At 45.4% G+C, this 26,057-nt stretch overlaps 1 pseudogene; it reads right to left on the reverse strand.

Moving 5' to 3' along the window:
* Positions 1 to 23,408: 23,408 nt before the first annotated feature.
* Positions 23,409 to 23,527, reverse strand: LOC120599057 (uncharacterized; annotated as a pseudogene).
* Between the last annotated feature and the right edge of the window lie 2,530 nt (positions 23,528 to 26,057).

Genomic DNA, 26,057 nt, shown 5'->3' on the forward strand with positions numbered 1-26,057 from the left:
AGTGCTTATGGAGTATTTACCAAGCGTCAGGCAATGGGCCAGGCTCTGAGAATAGTGAGGTGATTACAGCCCAGTCCCCCGATAAAGGAATGCCTGCTCTGGCTAAGTTCATGCTCCTTTCCAAGCATCCAGGTCCCAGGGGGTGACTTCCTTTGTTGAGGCAGTCTGCTTCACTCTGTCTCAAACAGGAGGCAAAGGCCAAGTCCACGGCCCAGAGCCATTTCCCCCTGGAGAGTGTATAACATGGCACTTAGTGCCCAAGAACCTGGGACCGTTCAGGCCCTCATGAGCTGTTTCTGCCACTTACTTGTTCCTTACAACTAGCCCAGCAGCCCCTGCTCTCATGGGAGAGATGAGCACGGGGCTGGCCCATACTGTCCTCACCACGAGGGGACAGTGCGAGACTAGATGGTGGAGAACTTTGCCTGTGACAGGTCCCTTGTGACTCACTCCCAGCAGTGCAGTATCTGAATGATTTGTTCTTGGGTGGAGTGGATGAAAGCGGGGAGAATGGGTCGGAAAAAATGAAACCATCTGTTGAATTCTCAAGTTGCCACAAGTCATGAGTTCAACCAGTGTTCAACTGACTCTGACTAAGTATTTTTAGTGCAAAGAAATAAGGTAATTTGAGGGTTTCAGAAAACAAGCACTGTCTGCAAACCCAAATGATAATTGAAGAAATAATATGGATTAGCAAAAGCTTTCCTCTTTCATTTGCAAAAACAAAATGACTTTTTTTTTTTCCAGGAAAAGGCTGTCAGAGGTTAAAAGAAACAGTTTACTGACAAACCCCCTCTGAAACAGAACAAAGAAACTTTCCTCTTATCTGGGTTCGGAACTGGCAAGCAGCCTTGGTGTGGGTACTTCATAAATATTCAGAAATGATAAATATGTGGACAGTGCAAAGAAACCATTTCGTCATTTCAAGAACCCTTCCGAAATGTCAGTGATTGAAGCAGGATGTTGCCTCTCCTTTGCAGAGCCTGAACACGAACAGCCCGGTTCAGCTGGTCACGTGGAATGAAACAGAACAAGGACAGTGGACTATTCTCTCCTGGAGTCTGGGGTGGTGGCTGTGCTTACACAGAGCAGAGCAGAGCAGACTGAAGCGGTGGGTGGGATTTTTAAACCACCAATCCCAAAACATCCAAGCAATCGGGATTCAGCAACTCCGTTTTATGGGAAAAAACAGCCTCGTTTCATGTTGCATGGGACATGTAGGCTATAAACAAAGTTGGAGCAGGGAGCGGCGGTCCATTTTAGTCATCTTAAACCATCCCGATCATGATGTATCAATTGAGATGAGGGACATTCAGAGAGAACGTGGTGAAACCAATACTTTGGTATGTTGCCCGGACAAGGTCTGCTTGTTTTGGACTGGGCATACCTGACCTTGGCCGGTGTAATCTTGATAAACAGAAATAAATGCACCTCAGCAAACATTGCCCAGACAGCCTGTGTTGGTAAGATGGATTCTTCTGAAATGTGCCAGGATGGCTTGGAGACCGTCTGGAGAGCTGGGCTCTCTCTGGCCCTATAGAGACCTTCGTCTGGGTTCTAAGAAACAGTCCATTTGCCAGAGTTGAGTCAGGCCAGAGCAGGGACGGGGCAGCCACTGCTTGGCTGTGAGGCTGGGCTGTAATAGGCCTGAAACAGAACAGCCCTGTTTCCTTACACCAGCCCCCCAAACTCCACCCACCACCCTGCACTGCCACCCATAATGAGCAGCCTCAGTCTTTTCTCAGTTCTAGCCGGGTAGAGAGTGCTGCCTCCTTCTCCCCAGGGGCTCCCAGGCCTATAAGTGAGGCTAACACTGTGTTATAAGGGCAGGTAGGAGCTGAAGTCCAAACCACAGAATCAGACCCCCCAGTCAGCATAGTGGCACCTGAGAATGCAGGGCTGACTCCAGGAAAGCCAGGGCGCTTGATGCAGTTTTAAGCCTCTGACCTCGGCCTCGCATACCCACTTCTTTTTCCTTCCCCTCCCTCCGGCCACCCACCTCATCACGATCTGCCTTTTTTTTGATCCATCAGACACTGGCTGAGCACCTGTATGTACAAGACAGACCTTGGCTGAGAGAGGTAGGCTTCTCTCCTCTCATATCTGAAAGGCTAGGGAAGGAAAAGAGCATTAATTGAGTCCTTGCTTTGTGCCGCCAACTTTAGATGCACGATCTCTCTTAATCCTGCCCTCATACCTAAAAGGGAGGCCTCATTATTTCCGAAAGAACCAGAATGGTGTAGAGGTCAAGAGCAGGGAGGGACACTGCCACCTGACTGCTGAGTTCAAAGTCGAGCTTTGCTACTCACACTCTATTCGATCTTTGGCAGGTGATTGACCTACATGCCCACCTCACGAAAAAATGGGAATTGGGCTAATGTGAGCATTTAAATGAGCTAATTTAAGTAAAAATGAGAGCAGCCCTACAGAAGTGTCAGTTTTCCTTATGTATCATTATCTATTATATGTTAAAGATGAGAGGACAGAGGCCACGAGAGCATGTGTAAAGCCCGGATCCTCATGGGCTCCAAAAAGATGCTCCCCCTAATTCCATGCTTCGTCTCTTTAACATAGTAAAGTGTCATCCCCTACCAGGGATGGTTAAATTTGGCTCATGACCAGAGTCTTAAAAGTGAGGTTTAGACCAGTATGTGGGAGAGAATTGGGACAGGAACCGCCTGAGTCTTGTTTGGTCCCCTGAAATTAGGTCCCATGAGCTGAGAGTTGCCAGCTATCAGCTGTGGCCCGTTCCCCATCTCTGGGCAGGAAGGCCCTGACTGTTCTGGAGAGAGCCGGCCTTGGTACCTGCCTTCTAATACTCAGAGATCAGAGATACTTCTAATACCTCTTCTAATACTAAGAGGCCAGAGATCACATGACTCTGCTTCTAACCTCCCTGTCCCTGGCCTCATCCTAGAATCTAGGTAGTTTTTTCCTAAAAATATGGCAGAGGTGGAATTTAAACCCAAGTATGCCTGGTTTCAAAGCCCATGTTCTCTCCATTTTTTTCTTGGTCAATTGACCCACTGTTGCCCAGACGTCAGTGGTAGACAGACAAATGAGACCTTAGGAACTGACACAGTCATGACTTGGCCTTCCTGTGCGGTGGAGGAAGGGGGAAGGAAACTTGGGCAGAGGCCAATGCCGAGTGCAGGTGCACATATACATAACTAAGTTATCTGATCACTCAATTTGTAAATCCAATCAACAGGAAGGTCAGATGCACTCAACTCACATGCTACAAGGGACTCTCTTCAGTCCCAAAGCAGAAAAGTATCCAAAGGTGTCTTAGGTAACTCAAACTATAGTCTCAACAGTACGGTGTATTTCTGGAGCTTGCATCATGCCCTGAATTCATATTCTTCTAATTAGCTTTGTGATCTTGGCCAAATCTCTCAGCCTCTTGAACCTCATCTACTAATGTGTGTAAAAGGGCAAATAAGCCCAAGCTCACAGGGTGTTCTTCGTGGTTAAATGAGATGCAAACATGCCAGTGGCTGGCACACAGGAGATGACGATGAAATGTGAGTTTTCCTAGACTGTATAAGAACCCAACTATAATCTCACTTAGTTCTTCCCCAGAGACAGAAGATCTGGAAGAAGGTTTTCTACACATGTGCTCGAATGTTCTGGCCTCACATGGGCAAAGAAGCAATCCTGCATGTCATTTCGATGCCCGATGGGTGTCAGAAGCCCTTCTTGGGAAACCCAGTCCTAGAACCAGCAATGCCTGTGGTGGGTTGGCAGCTGCTTTCTTGGGTCCCCTTGGCTTCTGTGACTCAGCTGTCTGTCTGTCTTCCACTGTCAGACCCTCGAAGCTTTTCAGTGCTGTGCTCACTGGTTTCCTCAAAGCCCCAAGTTGACAAAATTCTTCTCAGTTCTGCAGTGGGTCTCTAGATGCCCATCATCCTGCCTGCTTAGGAGGAAAGCGAGGGCACGGGGCTGGAGCAGGGCACGGGGGCCTCTGCCAACCTTTCGCCCCGGTCCCAATGCCAGCAAGCTGAGTCTAAAAAGAAGCTCCTCAGAGGCCTGGGAAAAGGCCAATAAGGGGAGTAAAGAGATATCTGGAATGTCGAATGCTCTGAAGGAATCTCCATCTGATGAGAAGGGAAAACGATCATGAGAAGATCAAGGTCACAAGTTTTTAGTCAATTATTTATTGTGATTGGAGTTCAACTTGACTATTCCACAGGTATGGAAAGAAAAGACTTGTTAATTTTTTTTCAGCATTTTCCTCCCCACCATGCAGATTGTCCTCATTCTGCATTCTCAACCTATGGGGCCCAGGTAATTCATCTCCAGATACTCAGGGAGAAGGGGAGGGATCTGAAGCTAGATACCTGGGTTCGAGCTGTTGTACCCCTCTTAACAGCACGTGACCTCTTCATCTAAACTGTTCAACTGCCCCAAACTCTTCATCTAAAAATAGGGGCAGTTGCTGCCTCAGGGCTGTGGCGAGAAGTCTGGAGAACACGTGTGAGGAGCCTCTCATAAAGAGGGAACACGGCAGTTACTGGTCACTGTTATTTTTAACATGCAGGAACTCTAATTTCTCTCCAGGCCAACTAGTGCTATCAATATCAGCAGAGAGAAAGACTGCCATTTATCTAGGCATTTTGTAATCTTTGGAGATTTCAAAAGGTTTAAAGAGCTGAAGAAGAGCAGCCAAGTGCTTTGTTTTCTCACCTGTTCCTCTATCTTATCCCCATTATCTTGGGTGAAACACAGGCCTTAATAAAGGGCCACCATCAGGCCCTAGGCAGGCTCCCTGCAGGCTTAGAGGAGCAGCCAGCAGCCGAGGAGCAGGCTGGGAAGGAGATGCTTGCTGGTGCCTCACACCTTGGATCCAAGGCTGCATTATTCACTTCTCCCTTCGTGGGCCATTTCTTCCATTTAAAAAAATATATTAAAAATTATACGACCGCATTGGTGTAAAGACGGATATAATCCAGGCTAGATTCATTATTACATATTCATCATTATTGATTTTTCTTATGATTGAAATAGAAATAAAATTTAAAAGAAATAAATTCTAGGGAGAGGTTTGGCCGCTAGGAGGCAGCACAAGCTCACGAGTTGGTCCCGGGAAATCGGGTGGCGGGGTGGCGGGTAGATAGATGGTGGGGAAAGACGGAGGAACGACTCCCACTGCTGACTCACAAAGGGCTTGTGCTTCTCACATAGTTTCCTCCGAGAGTATTGCGTTTGCTCCTCACAACATCAGCCACGGCGAGCGGGCGGGCAGGGAGGCAGTTATTGCCCCACTCGGGGCAGAGAAGAGAGGCTCACCTTAGGAGGTGCAGTGTCGTGTGGGTCAGTCACACAGTGGCAGAGGCGGGCCGACCAGAATGTCCTGGCCCCTCCTGCCATACTTGTCCCTCAGGGCCTCGGCGGGGCTGGATCCTTGCTGAGCAGACAAGGGCAGGACCCGGCGGCCAGACCTGCACTTGGCAATGTGGGCGGCTCAGCCCTGCCGCGCACCCTTTCCACATCCTGGCAGAGGGGACTCTGCGTTCCACACCGGGCCCACCCCCAGCCTCCGTGCGGCCAGGCCTGCCTTTGTTCACTCCCTCTGCGTGACCGCGGGGCGTGAGCCTGTAGGTGGGAGAGACGCTCGTCCCCTCCCTAGAGAACTGAGCAACGACGTCAAAGGCACACAAAAGGCACTCGCTGTGCACAGGGTATGGAAGAAGTAAGGGCTCCACCTGCGCCTAGAGTCTGGCAAGGAGGCACAGCAGAGGAGGAAGGAGCAGAAACAAAACAACACTGAGCAGGAGGTGATCGATTTTGGAGGCGGCTTTTTGACTCCCAGGGGGAACACCCTGCATGTTGCCTGGTGAAGGGCTCCGGAGTGCACGCCCACGGCGGGAACAATAGGCCTCTCTCTCCTCCACACACCCAGGAGGAAGGGAGACCCTCTCGAGGAGGCCAGGTCTGTGCTGGGGCCGGAACCGTGTGAGCTGCTGGTTCACACACACACAAACTGTTCAGTTTCCTCCTGAGTATCAAAACCATGGGGAAAAGAAAAAAAAAAAAAGCAGGTTGTCCTTGCTGGATGAGTAGAAAAAGAGTGTTCATTTTTTCAGGGGAAACACGAGATGCCAAGTAAACACGACATCAACATTGCAAAAAACGACATCGACGTTGCAAAAAACACCCCTGGAGTGGTTAGTTCGCTTTCCTGGTTCAAAGGGGCCAAGAAGGTTCTGGGAACAGGGAGTCTTTGGCAAAAGTGTGGCCAGGCCCGAGGCAGGAGTCATGGCATTACACAGAGTCCCTGGAGAAATGGGATGGGTGGGTGGGGGCCCTGGGTACTCCAGATGCTCCAGGGACAGAGGTGACATCCACCCACTGAGCAGTGCCTGTCCTCAAGGTCACCAGACAGGCAGGAATCTCTACCTACTCATATACAGAGTGACCCAGTGCTGGTCTGGTTAGGCAAGCCTAACTGAAGGAAGAATGGTAGGCCTGTCACGTGATGAAGATAAAGAGTCACAGCTCGGTTTCTGGGTTTCCACAGTCCCACCCCTGACCCCTCAGGGGATTGGTGAGTAGAGGTGACAGTCTAATCTAGGCTGGGAGGAGAGGGACTGAGAAACCTGCTCAGGAAAGGAAAGGAGCTCTTGACAGAAGGCCCGGCCTTCCCGAGGCTGTGGGTTCGGTGTCTTCCTGGGGGGAGGACAGACGTAGCACTTGCAAGCCTTGGCACAGGACAAGGCTAATCCAAGGAAGGCTTGCATTTGGCGCATAACCTTGGCTTTCCCCGGGCTAAGCCGGACCCATGTATTCAGTCTGTCATAGAGGAGAACTGACTTCCAGAACCAAAGAAGACTTTCAGAATGATCTACTCTGACCCCCTCACACTGACACTGGAAGGGACTTTGGAGGAAATACAGTCAATCCCCAATGTAGCCCAAAGGGATGGTGCGACTTGCTGAATGCCCCTTGCTGCGCAGAGGACAAAAACAGGAAGTCCTGATTTATGGCTCAGAGCTCTTGCTGGTAGGTGGATACCGCCTCAAAAATGGGAGATAAAGGTGAGTAGAGAAGTTCTGAGGAGCTAGGTGTCTCTCTGAGGCCCATAGGGATGAGGGTGCAAAGTGAACCTAACTTTAAGGCCACGCCAGAGGGGGAAGTAAGCCACTGAAACAGTACGATTTATCAGAACAGCCAGAAAAACAAAGCACACTCCCAGCTCGAAATCGCATGATGGGAAAATGGGTGGGAAGGACTTTAGTGATATGGTGTCTGAGGTTCCTTCCATCTTGTGTTCTAAGACCAGCTGTTCTAAGAGTCTGAGACTCCAAGGAGATTAGACAGAGTGCGTGTGCTGACTGGAAAGGAGCAGGCCCGGGAATGCCATGACTGACCCCCCTGGGGCTTCTCTGGACCACTCTGGTAGCGCTGAGTCAGCAGCCGTTTCTGAGACTGGCACCATCGCCCAAGGCCTTCAACGGTGATTCAGCAGGAAAAAATAGGACAACGCATTGCCCTCCCTTGGAGAGGCCTCTCTGCCAGAACCTCCCACCTGTGCCTTCCATGAACCATCTCTGCCTTCGGGAAGGCAGAGGGCTGGCTGTTTGCCTTCTTCTGAGGCTCCCACAGAGTGGGCTGTCAGGGCCTCCTTGGCCCAGGGCATGGCTGGATGGCTGGCAGTGTGCACTGAAGCATCGGTTTGATTGGTTTCTTGAGTTAAGCAGCCAGATTTCTTCAAACGTTTATTTTGCCAAAGAGAAAAGAAGCAAAGGGTTTAGATTTGGAAGCCAAGTCTATAATTTCACAGATTAAGAAACAGATATAGATAGATTATGTGCTTTCCCAAGATTAAACAGAGTCTCTTTCCTCGAGGCCATGACTATGCCTGGCTAACCTATAAGTAGAGGTGATGGCATTCTCTGAGGGGTGAACCGTGGGCCCAGCTCATGTACCTGGGCCTGTCCTACGGGGGGCAAAATAATGCTGCCCCTTCCAAGATATCCATCCTCTAATCCTCAGAATCTGTGCATACATCACTTTACATGGCTAAAAGGACTATGCAAGTTACAGATCTTGAGGTGAAAAGATTATTCTGGATTATCTGGGTGAGTCCAGTACAGTCATAAGGGTCCTTATAAGAGAAAGAGGGAGGCAGGAGAGGCAGAGTCAGAGAAAGCTTGGAAGATACTCTGCTGCTGGATTTGAACATGGGGAAGGGTTTTTGATCCAAGGAGTAGAGGTGGCCTCTGGAAGCCAGAAAAGTAAGGAAACATTTCTCCCTAGAGCCTCCGGAAGAAATACAGCCCTGCCTACATCTAGATTTTTGCCTAGTGAAATCCATTTCGGGCTTCTGACCTCCAGAATTGTAAGATAATAAATGTGTGTCATTTTAAGCCACTAAGTTTGTGGTAATTTGTTACAGCAGCAATTGGTAACTAATACGCATCTCCTTACTTCTCAATCTCACTGCTTTTTATTTGTGGTTTTAAAGAACATAGTCGAAAACCAATTTGCCACCCGTGACTTCTACTTAATGAGATATAAAAATAAATAATTTAGAAAATTACAGTAAAAATAACAAGTCGTTTCATTTAGTAATGAAAGCTGTAGACACTTGATCAAGTTGGACTCAGTTGGATATAAAAAAATAACTTCATTTTCTCTCATCACCACCCTCTTAAGCCCCCTCTATTGATTTATTCTTCCACTTTCCTGGGTGAAATGATAGACATATCCTAAAGGTTTTCTGGTCACTTTCAGGTATTAATAAACATCTTATTTTTAGGTAGGGGAAGTCCAATGTAGCCGCACAGCAAAGCTTTAATCTCTCATCTGATATGAAGCTTTTCCCACCTTGGTTTGGTAAGACTCTGAACCCTGCAGAAGTGCAGAGGGCCATGTGCTGGGGAGGAAAGTGCTTAGCTGCTTGATTCATTCCCCACTTGATTCTTCTTCTCCTCCGCCACTCGCTTTGTGGGCTCTGGGCGGGTGGGGGAGGGGGAGATGGGACTGACTCGCAGGGCAGCAGGTGTCCCAATGGTAGCTCTTTAGTCGTGGAGCATTCTGGCGATCTCCAGCCACACGCTTCTCCAGCAAGTTGTCCCAAGCACTGGCTGCCCACAAATAGCTCTTCCATCAGCTCCTCCACCAACAGTACACCCCGTAAGAAACCCAAGTTTCTCTTAGGAGCTCCTCACTCCATCTTCTTGAGTGGGGTCTCTTTCATGGTGACACCTTCCGCAGCCTCCATCTGACCTGCGGTGAATGCATCTCTTTGCTTTGCCCAGCATTGCAAATGTACGCCCAAACTCTCCCATCCTCCTGTCCCAGCAGCTCCAGCCAGGGCCTCACCTTCGGCTTTTTCCAGGTAAGTTTCAGAGCAAGGCAAGTTCCTAGGCCAATCTGGCCATTGGCTTGTCTGTGGGAGGTAACGGTAACCACCAATATGGAGAAGTAGGTGAGGGTTGATTATTCCTTCACAACTCTGCTGTTAGGTTATCACGAAAGCCCTTTGTCTTTGCACAATAGATTCGCTTAAGGGAAATGTCATGATATAGTAGAGGTATGATTCAAATAAGCTATAGGGTCAGCATCAGACAACCAGATTCCTTGTAACCAATTGCTATCTACAGGACCATTGAGAGACCAAGCCTCTGGTGCTTTTAAGGGTACAGTCTACAGGCGCCCTGCGCTCTGTGTGTTCATTTCATGCAAGTACGAGGAGACTCTCGAATATTTGGACAATCCATATAATCTTACTATTATTTTGCAAAATAAATCAATTTTAAGCATTCATTATGCTAATTAGCAAAGCATCTAGCCTTGCTCAGAAATAAAGATAATGATTTTTCCCTCAGCCAGCGGTAGCTGCCTCTGAAGTGTCGGTAAGTGCATAGCTTAACAAACGCACACAGTATCACCATTTCTGATTATATTACAGACATCATTACAGTCAAGCTCTAGTCTTAGTGTTTCTCTAAATTCCTGCGGACACAGGTCAAGCCTTTCTAAGAAGCCTCTCCCTACATTTCGTCTCAGTCCTGTGCCGGCATGGGGCTGAACAGTTCCCACAGCTCCACTTTAATCAGCCAGGAGGCAAGATGTCAGCCTCCTCCTGGGAGACACTCCATCTGCTCTGAGTGGTTCTCTGGAAGCTCCCTCCACTTGGCCTAGGGTGATGATTCAGTCCTTAGCCTACTGACTGCTCTCTTTCTCATCAACCTCCCTGTCTCTCCATACCCTGTGGCAGATGAGGGGGTAGGGGGTCCCTGGGCTGGGTTTTATGGGTAACTGCTTAGCAAGTTCTGTGTGGATGATCTGGCTCCTCAACCTTAGAATATGTAGTGGCCACATAGTTCTTCGCTTTGAGGGATCTGCTGAAATGCTATAGCAATAGGAAAAGCCCTCCTTGTCATCTCGCTACAGAATAATGGAGTAATGGAATGTGTTGTGTTTCTCTTTTGCCTTAATTGCCAAGGCCAAGTTTAATACTTGCCTGAGTCGCTCCTCCTCAGCTTAGATTTCGGAACCCCTGGATCTAACTATCCTTCTGCTTCTTCCCTGTTCCTTCACCACTAACCCGTTGTCTCCTCTCTCAGGCTTTCATCTCTACTTGGACATTCGCTGCCGTCATTCTTTCTTCCCTGCTTTGATGATTCTGTTGCTTGTTCACTTGCTTAAAAGCTGAGGCGAAGTTATGTAGAAGTAACTGAATCATTTTTTAAAAAATTGTAAAGTTTGTACGTTTCCCAGTGGATGGTTACATGAGGCATGAGGAAAACATGAGCGTTTTCCTGTGAGACGTTACAGCACCAAAAACACACAGATGGTATTTGTTTCACTAAAAGTTACAATGGTATTACTCTTTAATCAGATGATGAAAGATAAATTATGTGACATTGGAGAAACAGCTGATCACAAGTTTTACAGAACTTGGAGAAACGTTGAAGGCGAATGTTTAACACAAACATTCCATTTCTTATTTTCAAAAGAGACTAATTAATGGTAGCTAAAGGAGCAGGAACAAGACCAGGTGCTAAAGAATTTGAGTGGTCTAGAGAGTCGCTTTATCAGAAAAAGAGAGAAATAGATACCTGTGCCTCTGAGAGTGTCAGAGTGTCACATCGGGGGGCAGAGCAGAGTTATGCAGTCCCTAGAAGGGCTACAGTGGCTCTGTGGCCTGCAATATCAACTAAAGCTTCCTTAAGTGTATCAGTAGAAGAGAAAGACTGTGGTGATTATGGCAAAGGGAGCAGAATGGTGGGAAAAGAGAAAAAGGAAAGGAACCAAGGCAGAGGATAGCTGCGCCCATCCTGTGGCGTCCAGGAGAGGAGAGACATTTTCAGTGTCTGCGGGCCTGCGGCAGGGCTGCTCTGAGTGAAGAAATGGAGGTGGGGCCGGTGGCCACGGGACTCTGGATAATACGGGCTCAGAGGTATTTAATATTTTTGGTTGATGGTTTCACGATCCCCATCATGAAACATACACATTCGGCCATCTAAGCTTGATATACTTCAACATTTAATAAAAAGACTTCTGATGAAGACTTGACTTTCCTGGGGGCTCGGGGATGATGGGCTGATGGAATCGCAACATGTTACGGCTTTAGGGAGACTAGCATACTCTTGGTTCACCGCTCGGTGTAAATGAATAGACGAGCCCACTAGGTCAGTCTCAGTCTTTGAGCCTTGTATTTAGGATGAGGCAGTTTCTTAGGGCACTACTTTCTCTTAGAGCAATGGTTCTCAGACGTTCGTGGACATCAGATCACCCAGAGGACTTGTTTTGCTGAGCTCTACTCCCCCAAGCATCTGAATGAGTAGGTCTGGGATGGGGCAAGCTCCGAGGTTATGCTGAGCTGTGGTCCAGGAACCACAGTTCGAGAACCACTAAGAACTCCCTCCCCGCCATGCCAGGCTACTCCCCAGACCAATAGAATCAGAATACCTAGGGGTGGGACACAAGCATCAGTATTTTTTAAAAACTCCCTGGGTAGTTCCAAAGATGACCCCACTCTCAGGTCTACCATGCCGAATGAATGATTTCTATGTGATAGGCAGACATACAAACACCATCATTTGGGCAAGACGGCAGCATTTTCTACCCTGCAGTAAAATGATACTGGAGTATATCTGGAAAATGACAGTTAACACTTGTTGAATACTGATATTGTGCCAGAGTTAACTAATTTGCTCCTGACAACGCTCCTCGTTTTATAGATTTATGAAACGGGGATGTGGCGAGATTAAGTAATTTGTTCAAGGTCATATGCATCTAGTGACAGGGCTGGGGTTTGACCCAAGGCACCCAGGTCTCAGAGTCCCTGCATGAGGCACCGTAGGGCCCAGGGTACTCTGTCTGGGGGAGTGGAGTAACAGCTTTGCTCCCTGTAAGCAGATTTACAGTGAACAAGGAATGAGCCCCACCAGCCTTCAAACAGGTTAGAATCCAGAATTCATCACTTAATAATGAGGTAGCTTGAGCAAATCCTTTAGTCCTTCTGAGCCTGTTTTCTCATCTGGAAGATGGGTACAAATGTGCCTACGTCAGAAGCCTGCTGGGAAGGCTTAAAAATAATAGTAGGCAAGTACTTGATCTAGTGCCTGGTACAGAGCTGAGGTTCAGGAAATGCTCACTCCCTTCCCCTTCTCCATCAGCCTTCATCTAAGGGTCCTCAGAATCCCAGAATTTTTCCCAGTTGCTACTTGAGTGACTTTGCAAATACTACTTTCCTCACAATTGGCAGACACCTTTGACATTCTGTGGAAATGAGAAAGTTTTACTGCTGTGTGGAAGGAAGTACAGATGTTAGGCTTTGTTGAACAACACACTGAGCACTCACAACACTTGAAATTAAGGAAATCTGTGCTACTCCTTGGGAGAAAATAAGAAATGATTCACACGCTGGGGTGTCCCGGCGTATCTCGGAGCAGCTGTGCTGCACCAAGGGTCTGGGCACTGGGGTGGGGCACCCAGAGCTGCCAGATGTGCTGCGAGTCAGTTGTTACTAATAAAAAAAGTCCTGAAGCTTGAGAGTGACTCACCAACCGCAATAATACTTTAGACTAGATATGCTTTCTTGAGAGGAGAGGGAGGAGTAGAGCCTAGCCCACTGTCATTACACACAACTCTGGGTAGTTTTGGGAGTCTTGAAAGTGTCACCCAAATAGGGGCCAAAACTGAAAACAATTGTATATATCGTTTCAGGCAGATCGAAAGAACATTTTGAGGGAATCTACGATAACTAATTTTTATATCCACTCACTTCTGGAAAGTTTTGAGGGGGATCATAAAAGAAGATATAAATCAAGATGGGATAAATAATCAGACAAAGAAAAATCTAGTGATTGGGGAAAAGGAAGATATAGAATGGGAACTAATCCAGAAAACCTAGGATGGGAGGGATTCTTGAAAATGAACAGAAAGTGAAGCTCTGAGACTTCTGGCAGTAAAGGCAAAAAAGAACTGTACGATGCACTCCGTGGCTTTTATTAATTGATTGTTTTTTTTTTTTTTTAAAGTAAAAAGCGTAGCCAAACTGTATCCTAACACTGAAGTCCAAGTGGAAATTATTTGCAAAGGTTTTTTTTTCTACAAAGCACTGTGATGAATGTTCATGGCAGTTTTACTCAGAATTTAAATTTGTTCTTTCCCTGACCATTTTTTAAAATGACACGGGATGAAGTTTTTGGATGTAATGTTAAATGATCTGAGAAAACATCTCTATTGAGTATCAGAGTAATCTAATCCAGAAGAGAATGTGGTGGTTCCAGAGAAGGAAAAGTTTGGAGACTTGCTGAAGGGCCCTGAGCATTACCATTGCTGATTGTTTTGGCAACATATAACTCCCTTTTAAATGCAAAGATAAACATTATTTGAGAGCACCATTTACTAGCTCTTTAATAAGAGTATGTTTAACAGTGTATGATATGCTGTGTATGCAGGATATCTGAAATGCATACACAGCATATCGTTGTGGAAGGAAAGAGAAATACAATTTTATGTTTCTCTTTGAACAAAAGGTGTTGAGGTGAAAGGCATTTGTGCAAATTCCGAAGAGATTTTCAAATCTAGAAAAGCAAAACCTCAGCTGTGGATTAAGTTCTATTTTAAACAAAAGCCGGAATAGCTTGCTTTGGTTTCTGAAGTCGACAACAGCAACTGTCTTGAGGTTAAAAGAAGCAGGGTGAGGCAGAAGTTAACAGAAGAATCACTATAGTCTTTCTCAATCTATTATCATCACTAAATGTGTTAGCTTCTTAAGGATAAAGAAGGCTTTCAGATGATCAGAATTTACTAGCTAGTCAGAATTTACTGCATTGCGGCCCGAGACACTCTTCAATTATAAAATTTGGCCTAAGGAAGCTTTAGGAAACTTCAGAATCCAGGGCAGAACCCAGGGTTTAGCCCAAGCCGCAAGCATCCCTGGAGGGCACTCCAGGACCTCCAGCCATCCCGAATGTTGGCCTCTCAACCCCAGCACCACACGCACCTGCCTGGAGCCCACCAACCACCTGCAATCTTCTTGATGCTGCTCAGATTGCTGAGCAAACACTGTTGTTTGCAAAAGTGCAAAGTATAGACAAAAAAGGGGCCGCATACTAAACCTGACGCTCAGGGGAAGCCAGCATGGCAGGCCTTGCAAACTCAGAGAATGAAACTAACCACATAGGATGGTCTGAACATAAAAATTCCTGACTAAAAGTAAGTCATAGGGGGTAGTCACATCCTAGGCCTGTAACTTTCCTGACACAGGCCAATCTTTACCTTAAGTTAGACTATTGTCTTTTTGTATCTAAAATTACATACCCTTGGAATGTCAGAGTAATCTCTTTTATTCCAGACTCCTCAGGGCACAACCACAAGACCACAGAACCCCTCATGGTTATCTTATCCCACACACACCATCTCTGTGTACTGCAACTGTTAATTATTCACTCTCCTGTACCCACCAATGTAAAAGGAGTACATGCCCCTCCATTTTACTTTTTATCCAATCTCAGAGATTACCCCCTGCTTTGCTTTCTCCCACCCCCTTAATCTGCCACCAATGGATCTCACGTAACTCTCCTTAACACTTTCTCCTTTGATTCTAATGTATAAAAGAAGCTGCAGAACTGCCATTTTCTGGGGCATTTTCTTAATCCGTTGAGATTTTGCTTCCTGGCAATTGTCATCAGTTTGGTTCAAATAAACTCATTAAAATTCTTTACAGGTTTAGACCTTTCTTATATAGACAAAAGTTCAATTTTTAAGGCAGGGAACACCAAACACGGAAGCACGGGAGCACAGGCATGCGGGCCCCGCAGCCTAGGGAAGGCTAAGGCCCCTCAGTGGCCGCAGGGACTGTGGTGGGACTTGAGGCGCCCAAACTTTTCTCCTGGTGCTGGCGCCAGAGGCTGCCATGGGAAGCCCCATGCTGCATGGGGACTGAGAGGCCCCCCAGACCCATGGTGGAGGAAGGGCCCCCCTAGGGGCACAAAGTCCAGTCCAACAGACCACGGAGGAGAGAACGTGTCTCTGAGAGAACCAGCCACACGAGCTGCAGCCTCAGGTAGCCGAACGCACACCCCATATTGTTCCCAGGTTGCAGGGTCCTGACCGCAGGGGATTGGTATCTTTCACAGAGGGTCTGATAAGTCCCAGCACACCCAGCCGGCAGATGCACCACCTTGTCCAAAGATGCGGCCTTCGGTCTCGGCCCGGCAGTAAGTGGCAGGAGAGAAGGAGGCCTCGGGCCTTGGCCAGCTCAGCTGCAGCCATCACTCCAGGCCAGTCACTCCACTTCCTGAGGCTCATTCCTCTCCTATGGAATGGGACTGATACCAACACTAAGTTTCCAACCCCTATCAGAGGATTATGAGCACCTTGTGAAACAACGAATAGAAAAATGTTTTGAAAATGGCCACCTTGTCATAAATTAACTCACTTCTGAATCCCATTTCCTTCTTGACGCCTTCCCAGATTAAAGTAGAGTTGATTTGGGTCATTGAGTTTTCTTAGTTTTCCTTTCCTTATATTGACTCTAATTTTAAATTTAACTTTGCTTCCCACACCTAAAAGAATTACTTGACCTGTGGTTTCGTATTTCTACTCTGCTGTTTATAAGTCCCATGTCTATTCAGACCTAGAGGCCCAGGGCCAGATATAAAATTTCTCTGGACAGGGTCTATTTCAGAATCACTTTTATATTCTGTTCTTCAAATATTTAGAATTGGGTTAATGGTGAGAATGATTTCAGGTATTTTAAACTTTACATAATAGTATTTTTCTTCTTTATCTTATGTGTAAAAATAAGTACATCATTGAGAATATTCAACTACGTAATTTAACTCATAAATTGAGTTAACCTATGAGTTAAATTATAACATTGTTTCCGGCATCATAACATAAGTGTTAATATTTTTTAATCATCTAAAAATCTGTATGCAAATATCATTTGTAATGACCATTTCTTCCTTTAGTAGGCTATGCCAGATTTTACTAAATTATTCTCTTACTGTTAGACATATGAATGATTTCCAGTTTTCCACTATAATAAATAATACTGCAATGAACTTTTTTCATAAAGCTTTTTCTGCTTTCTGTTTACTTTTTTCGAATAGATTTCTGTAAGAAGAATTCTAGGTCAAAGGTTATAAACATTTTCAAAGGACTTTTTGATGTGATGATGTAGAGAGTAGCATAAAATAGTTTGGGGCAGTAAGGATTTCACCAAATAAATATGATTCATACCTGCAAAGATGACAGAGAAGGATGGCATGGGGAATCTTCTAGAGCTTTCAGGGTCTTGTTCTGAATTATATACTTATATATGTATGTGTATATACATACATATATACATACATATATTTATATATAAATGTATAAATTTTCATAAATATATGAAATAATTGTATGCTTTAGAGCCTTATGCCTAGATGTTTAACCAGCTTCACTTACAGCCTACACTTAAGTAGGAAATTGGGAGAGCATCTAGCAATGTGGGTGACAACTGCTTATTTCACGTGCAAATTAGGGTTTCTCAAGCATCAACTGGTCCCACTCAACTGTCATCATGGTTCTGATGACTACAGAGGTAGAAAGCATCTTAGAGATGTCCATCTAAACTCCTTATTTTACAGCTGAAGAAATTGAAGCTCAGCACATCTAGTACATAAATCTTAACCCTGGTGACATATTATAATTACCCAGGGAGGTTTTTAAAAATTCAGGTTCTACCTTCGGATATTCTAATGTGTGTGAGGTAGGTGGGACCCAAGTATCAGTGTTATACAAAAGCTCCTTAGGTGATACTAGTTAGACCTAGGGTCAGGAAGTTCTGGGAGATCAGGAAAAGTATGGGCTTTAGAGTCATTAATATCTGGACCGAATCCCAGCTTTGCCACTTATTAGCTGTGTGATCTTGAATTAACAACCTCTCTTCTCAGAGCCCTCATTTGTACATCACAGGATTGTCATGAGGATTAAAGGAAAGTACATATGTAAAATGTACGTCAAGGTTCTTGGCCCACAGTTGGCATTTGAAAATGTTGGGTCCTTTAGTAGCTAGTTAATGGCAAAATTATGCCAATCAGAACCAAGCTGTGCACCCAATTGGCACTCAGTGAATGCTTATTGATCTTCCTTTGATAGGATAATCTTTGAACATGAATATGCATGTTACTGAGATGTTCAAACTCCACGCTGAGTTGATATTAGTCAGATCAATAGAAAGAGATTCATCTCATTTACTAGGCATTAATTTGCATCTTCGTTTCGGTTCTTCAGTTAAAAAGGAACTCATTTTTATTCTGGTAAAACAATTAATTATGATTGAACTCCTGCTAGAAAAAACATTATATTTTTATAATTATATAAATATATGAGAATGTTTATGTAACTCATGTAATAAGCTACAGATAGACCCATTAAAATGTCCTTTAAAAAAATTGACATGAAAATTGTAAGTAAGACCCCTCAAGAAAAGAGCTGACTAATACTACTTCACTTTTTATTAACTTTGGGCTGAAGGTCTTTAGCATAGTATTTTCTGCTTCCATCCTGGAGGGTTAGTTATCTAGCTAGAGCTGGATTTAATTTCAAAAGACCTGGGATTGAGGCCTGGTTCTGTCATTCGCTCTGTGTAAAAAAAGAAGATCTTAGGTGATCTTCTTTTTTTGCTCTTTTGCCTTCTCATGAGTAAAATGAGGGTCTTCATGCTGTATTCTGGCTTTAGCACAAAGCGAGTCTGGAATTGTGATCTTGACCAACAGGACAGAGTTATTATACATATTTTTAAGCACCTGCTATGTGCCCAGCACTATGGAAGGAAGCCTGTGGGAACTGTGAAGCCCCGGACCTTTCTAGCTTACAGTCCCACGTATGAGGAACAACTAAGGACCAGTTTCCACCTAAGCGCTGTGATAAGTTCAGCCCAAGTGACTCATGCAAGAAATAAATGGGAACATTTAACAGATGACAATCACGGAAGAATGGAAAAAGGGGTTGAAATTCAATTTCCTGCCTTAAGCTAGTTGGTGGAGCCAGGCATTTTCCTAACAGCACATTCTAGCCCTTTGTCAATGTTCTACATGCCATTACTTTGTGCAGTTTCCATCAGCCTTTGCAAGCCCCAGGCTTGCCTCGTCCCCGTGTAGACCTTGTGTGCCTCATACAGCTCTCGACAGAGCCCATACTGTGTAGAGGATACACAAAGGGGACACAGTATGCAAATGGCAGTGTAGGCAGTGTGGCAACAGGAATATTTGAGCTGTGCCATCTCACAGATGGCCACTGGGAGGGCAAGTCCCGAGCTGTGAGTCACAACCTTTGGCAAGGGTGAGCTGCAGATGAGACTGGTGGACATTTTCGTCTGACCCCATTCTGAGCAACTCCCAAAGTACCTCAATTACCCATTTGTAACATTCACTTCCAGCAGCCGGGGGGAAAAAACCCAACAGTGGCAGCCTATATATCGAACCTCAAAAGTAAAGCTGTCTGAATTATGAAGATAGAAGAGGAAGCTTGAGAGACTCAGAATGAAAGGACTTAACAAGAGCTGCCTGTGCAAAGTGTTGATTCGGGAGCATTGGCATGATTTCCTTAACGACGGAAGGAAACTTGACCCAGGGCATGCGTGTTTCATTCATTTTTCAGATGAGTACAGCGGCATTGCCAAGAGAAATAGAAGGTCTGCCCTAGCCCAGCCTCAGCACAGTTACGGACTCCCTGTGTGTTCTTGCGCAAATCATTCCGACTTCCTGGGCCTCAGTTTATCCATCTGTAAAATGATGGTTGATACAGGTTAAATTGTAAGATCCTTCCTGACTGGAACATCCCGAATATACGCAAGTCATCTCGAAGGCTGCTAAATTATTCATCACTTCACCCAGAGAGATATAACTTTGTGCAAGAGATGAATAAAGCATATTCATTGACTTTCTGACTAAGTGGGGTTGAGGCACCTCCATGCAGCTGTGCTGTGCTGCTGCACAGTGCAAGCATGACAAGTCTCCGCCTGAGGGAGGAGAGCTATTTTGAGGCAGGGCTGATTAGAGATAAGGTGTCTCCTTTCTTCACAGGGCTCTGGCCCTGATTCACCCGAAGTTTTTGGGCTTAAGCTTAACCCTTGGTGGATAGACACAGTCTAACCCCTTTGCTTGCCTATGTAAATGACATCCTGAACAAGGTTTCCCCCACCCCAGCTTTATCAGTGTCAGTTAAGAACCTTCTTTGACCTCTCCTTGCTTAGAGAACTTCCCCGAATTTCAGCCCTTGCTTGTCACCTCTTTCATCGACATCTCTTGTTTGCACTTCCCTGTTATTTCCAGAATCTTCTGGGTTATATAAAGGGAACATCTCAGTAGTCCTCTTAACAGCCAAGAAATGCAGGCGCCCCTGTTAGGCAGGGGGATGGAAGTGTCACAAGATTCTTGAAAGAGGCACTGGACAAAGCTGCAAAATATTTTTGCATGGAAAAGCCCGGAACATGAATGACACAAAAGACCACTAGAGTTATGTTGTTTTGAGTGCCGACAGAATTAAACTACAAGGCACAGTTATCCTACCATTCTAATTTAAAGACTTTTTAAAAATCAACATTTGTGTTTAATGTCACAAATGCTTGAGGTTTTGTTTTGTTTTGTTTTTGTTTCCATTTATTTCCACTCGTGATGTGTTATCTTTGATTGATTTGTTTATTTTTTGGCTTGAGAATGTTGAAAGCACCCTTGTGACACTTGACATGACAAGACTGTGTGGCTGTGGCTTGGGCTGTGCCTGATTTTATTCAGTCACTTCATTCCTAACAAGTTGGATGCAGATGGAATTGTTAAAAACTGACTCATATTTCAAAGACACTTGAGAGAGTTCACCTCTTTAAAAAAATGTGCACCAAAGCCCTTTCTAATGAGAATAATCACTTCTCTGTTTGTTTTAAAAATTAAGGTTTTTGAATTGTAAGTTTCTTGAAGTAAGGGAGATAACCCAACGTGGAAAACATTGTTTTGGAGATAGCTATGGAGTTACAATGACCCGAGACCATGGGGAAATTACATTCACCTCTTTTAAGTTCTCTTTCTTTACCTGTGAAAACAGAATTGTGGGTATGTGTTGAATTCAAAGCTACGGAACTGGATGGTGTAAGAAAAAGAGGCCAGACTGGGCTCCAGAGCCCGAGGTCCAGCTTAGATTTTGTCCTTACTGACCGTGGGGACTTGAAAAGGTCACTTCCTTCTCTGTACCTTGGTTTCCTCATCTATAACACGAGAAGTTTGTACAAAGTGGTCTGTAAGTCGCTCTTGATTCTGATATTTTGGGATTTGAACAGTTTATTGTTTGGAAGCAGCTCCAAAAAAAAAAGTTTGTGATATTGATTTTAATTCAAGTTACGAAGCAGTCTGGGCACCTGTGCCATCTTGGTGCTGAGTAAGGATTTGTGTAGAACAGGATATAATAGTCAAGCATTCATTCGTTCAGCAAATACTTATGCACACAGGAGAACTCATTTAAAAGATACATTATTTACATTTTTAATCCATTAGAATCTCAGATCTTAATTGCGAAGTTGTATACCAGAGACATTTTCCCCCACCCCTCAGCTTTGAGTTCATGCCTCAGAGTCACTGGGTTAAGGGGAAGTCAGGGTTCCCTAGTGAGTATTTTAAATTTTTTATCATGGAAATTTTAAGTATAAGAGAAACAGAGAGAGAGAAAGAGAGAGAGAGAGAGAGAGAGAGCGTATAGAGAGTATATATAAAGAGAGGAGAGAGCTTTGAAAGAGAGAGAGAGAGAGAGAGAGAGAGAGAGAGAGAGAGAGAGAGAGAAGGACACATAGAACCATTATGTAAACATTACCAAGTTTCATCAATTTGTGACCTATCTTGTTTAATATACACCTTCCGTCAACTCCAGATTATTTTGAAGCAAACCCAAGACATCACATCATTTCATCTGCAAATATTTAAGAATGTATTACTGGAAAACAAGTGTTCCTTTTTTTCTTTTTCTTTTTTTTAAGAATATACTACAATGCTTGCAGTGGTCCCTTAAGCTGCAGGCTGGCAATGCAGGTATTTACTCTTTTTAAAAAGTCATCATCTGTACACAGGAGTAGCATCTGCAGGTGTGCACACAGGCACACACATGAAAGGGAGTGAGTGTGGCCTTAGAGGTCATGGCCTCTAGTAAAGCTCTTAATAGATATTTGGAACAGGAGAAAGTTCTCAGTGCTAGCCAGGGACCCTACATGACTGGGTGGTGAAGGACTTTCCTGTCTGCCCACCAAAGGGCTGGCCTGCATGCTTAGCATTCTCAGAGCTGCTCCAAGATGGGACCCCTCAGAGCCAGGCCCAGGTCATGTGAGTGGCTTGAGGTCCCCCTGGGCACGCAGTTTGCATGCACACATGGCCATGCAGAGTGATGAGTGAAGGGGCAAGAAAATGTATCCTTTTTTCTCACTGAGTCATTTTCCTTCCGATGTTCCTGTGTGCTCTATAATTTTGGTCTGGAACCTTTGGAAAGGCCCCTTCTTGTTCCCTACCCTCAGATGCTCTGTGTGCATTTCTGAAACAGTCAAGTATTTTATAGCTCCTCAGCCACCACCAACACCATCCCAGCCCTTGGATTTTTCAGTCACTGGTCCTGCTCACACTGTGGAGGCAGCTCCCCAAGGTTCCTTTCTTACCCGCTCTCTGACAGTTCCTCAAGGTCTAGCATCTCTGCTTGGGGCCGCCCTGTGACCTGACTTGCAGCTGGCCCCATGGTATCAGCACCCTCAATAAGGCTGCTGTCAGGACCAAAACAGTCCTCCCCCAACTACCTCCAGCGTAGTTGGGAGGATCAAAGGGAATGATGGCAATGCCTTTACCAAGTTAGTAAGCCTCAATCAGTTTGAGCTTTTGGTATCAGTCTTTATTATTATTATTATTATTATTATTATTATTATTATTATTATTATTTTAATTTCTGTTGCAGGAAATTTAAACGTCCACAAAATAGAAGAGTATTATGAGTCTCATGCATTCATCACCCAGCTCCAGTAGTTATCAACTCACGGCCAATCTTGTTTCATCCATATCTCTCTTTCTCTTCTTTCCCCTCTCCCGCATCTCTTCAATACTGGATGCTTTTGAAGCTAATCTCAGGGAGTGTATTTCAATTTTTTAATATTTGAGTTCTTTTTGAATAGGTAATATTGACATGACTCGACACAGAAAGTACAAAAGGCTGAAGAGAAGTCTCTCCCTCCCTGCCCGTGCCCCACAATGTGGCAGATTAAAACCATTGGCCATATTATCTTGTAGCTCTTCCCATTAACAAATGGAATCTATTTCTCCACTTTGAATTTGGACTTGGTCGTGTGAATTGCTTTGGCCAAAGGGACCTCAACAAGCATCATGCAAGTAAAGGCTTGAAAGTATGTGTCCACTGGGCTTGCTCCTTGCTTCTGGGGGCTCTGACATTATCATGTGTAGAAGCCCCTGCCAGTGCAGCCAACCCACAGAAATGTGAGGTAGAGAAAATGGTGGTTGTTTCAAGCTACTAAGTTTGGGCTGGGCTGGTATACAGCACAAGTCAACTGACACCAGCCTCACACCCACTGGGCACACTCCTTCCTGGAAAAACACAATATCACCAGCTCGTGAATCCTTCTCATGACAATCTATGCATAAACATATATTCTCCTCCCTTCACCACTCTACCACCCCTTTTTTAAAACAAATAATAACACGAGAAGTTTTGAATCTAGTTGTATTTGTTTGATGTAACAATATATTTTGGAGATCACTTCCTGCCAATGCTTGAGGGGCTTCCTTTATAGTGTGTCATCGTATGCACAGACAGTAAATTATTATTATTATTTTTATTTATTTATTTATTTATTTATTTATCTATCTATCTATTTATTTATTTATCTGTCTGTCTGTCTGTTTGTTTGTTTGTTTATTTAACGTTTACAGCATGTGGTCTTCCTAGGTGGTCTCCCATCCAAGTTCTAACCAGGCCCGACCCTGTTTAGCTTCTGAGATCAGATGGGATCGGGCATGTTCAGGGTGGCATGGCCGTAGACCAGATCATAAATTATTTAATCAGGCCTTTATTGTTGGCATCTAGACTGTCTCCAGGCTTCTGTTATTCCCAGCAACAGCCGCAGTGAACAACCTTGCACTCCCTCATCCACACTCCCTCATCCACACACATGTGACTGTTTCTGCAGGGTGAATTCTAGCTGTGGCTTACCAGGTATGAGAGCAGTGAGGCCGCACAGGGAGTGTAACCCGTAAGGCGGGAAACGCTTTCTGTTCTTCAGGCTCCCCCTTTTGTCTGGGCCACAGCTGTCCAGTGACACATGCCCACAGTGTCCTTACTTGTCTCTTTTGCTGACAAGGGTAAAGCCTTCAGTCTCCACATGAGCCTTCTCAGGCTTGCCCGGCCTCACACCCCCTCATTGTCTAGAGCTCCACACACTCCATCGGGTGGGGTGGTCTGACCCCTGCTTCCCTTCCAAGCTCTAGAATATGAAGACATTGGTATGTGAAGCTTTTGGGAACTGCACATCTGTGATTCTGGGATAGTTCAGATGAGTTATCATTTACTAACAGACACTAACAAGTTCAGTGAAGGCAAGAATCCTTGCCATCAAACAAGCGGCCTGAGCAGCAGGACAAAGGGGCCTGTGTAGAATGAATTCTAAATAAATACCACAGGCCCACCTCACCCCCAGGCCATTAACCCAGAGGAGTACTCTAGCTGACAAACCTGAACAAACCAAAGCAAAGGTCAAGATGCAGTGTCCTCTCTCACTGTGGGATAGAGGGTGACGCGGAACAGCTGGCACCAGTGCCAGGTCCCAGGGGCACAGGGCCCGTGCCCACCTCCCCGATTCCCAGTCAGCTCCCTCACCGCCTGTTTCAGTCATCCCAAAGCCCACTTCTCAAAAGACTGTGCTCAGCTAACTCTCCCTGCTCCCTGGGAGGAAACCGGTTCCCAGAGAAAACTGATTCCGCATCGTGACCTGCGGCCTTTTGCTGCGTTCCCTCGGGGACTCAAGCTGGGGAGTTGCTGTCTTTCTCTGGCACCCTCCTCCCTCTCTCCTGCTTGGCCGGCTCAGCATCTGCTCTGTTCCTCCTCGTTAACACTTACGTAAACCTCCTGCTTCCTCCCTGATTCTGGGCCTCATAGCTGTATGCAGACCCCTGCGGTCACTCCAGATTTGGCAGGTGACTGCCATGTTCAGTCCCAGAGGTGCCTGGCCCTCCTCCACCCAAGCAGGGAGACGATTCTGTTCACACCTGATAAGGCTGACGCCAAAGTGAGGTCAGAGTCTGGGGAGGAGATGGCCAGGCCTGGGGACTGATAACCTGAGGATGCTCTGGATCCTGGTGTCTCTTGGAACAAAAATACCTGCATGAGCAAAAACCAAACTCAGGAGAAGGAGGAGAAAGGAACAGGACACAGAAACGAACCCTGCGAAGGGGACCTGTGAGGTGGCCTTGGGGTCTCTGCCAGGGGGTCTCCTTGAGGCCTCCATCTGCCCACACTCACAGCCTTTATCTCCAAAGTTACAGACACCAGAGCATTTTATCTCTCATTTCCTGCATCTCGGATGCTTGAGCTGTTGGAGAGTTGCACAATGCCATGGGTCCTGTTTACTTCCTGCCCAAGTCCCTTACTCCTGGAGAGGTGGACAAGGTTTCTCTCAATCTTCCTGCTTAAAAATAGACCTTTAACAAATATGCATTAGTTCATGGCTTAAAACATCAAGACTTTACTTCTTGGGTGGGACTTAGTTTGGACAATAATAAATGGCTACTCTTGACTGAGCATCATCATACTTTCGTTACTCAACCGGAGCTGTCAAGATCAAAACTTCCTCTCCTCTGTTGGTTGTGGGTCTGTGATGGGCCCCTGCACCAGGGCCATCTCTGGGCACTGTGCGGAAAGCAGGCATCAGCAGACCACTGCCAGTAAATGCAGCGCGGTACCAGTGTGCATTTGGTTTTGCACATACCGGCCTCCCCCCAGAGGCTCACTGGTGGGAGATTAAATGAGTGCAAACCTCTCCCCTACTCCCCTGGTATGAACTGGGGCTTGTCCTGGGATAGTGAGAGAGAGAGAGAGAGAGGCTCATGGAATTGTTGGCTGAGTATTCCTAAGGCTTCTTAAATGGCACTAAAATGATCGTAAAAATAATAAACTGTCAGAGTCTTTCTCTTTATTCTAATCTCGAGCCTCTTACAAACGATGTGGCTGTGGGCAGTTGGGGTAAATTATATAACCTCCCTGCGGCTCATGTTTTCATTTTTAAACTGGGATAAAACCCAGTGCCTTGTGCAGTGCTTGCACATAGAAAGGCCTCAATAAATGCTCGATGCGCGAATGAGTGAATTAGAGACTGTTCTACTTATTTTGCATCTCCTGTAGCACCTAGCATATTCTGGACTTGTGTGCGATTAATGAATACTTGTGATTTTGAGGTTGTCTTTATAGTTAAGAATGAGGACATACCCCATAAAAAAAAAACAAAAAAAAAAAAAAAAAAAAACCCATCAGCTCCACTTAAACTCCTGTTAAGAGAGCCTATGATTTGCTGCAGGACC

Source organism: Pteropus medius, unplaced genomic scaffold (assembly GCF_902729225.1).
Source record: "Pteropus medius unplaced genomic scaffold, Ma_sr-lr_union100, whole genome shotgun sequence".
Taxonomy (NCBI): domain Eukaryota; kingdom Metazoa; phylum Chordata; class Mammalia; order Chiroptera; family Pteropodidae; genus Pteropus; species Pteropus medius.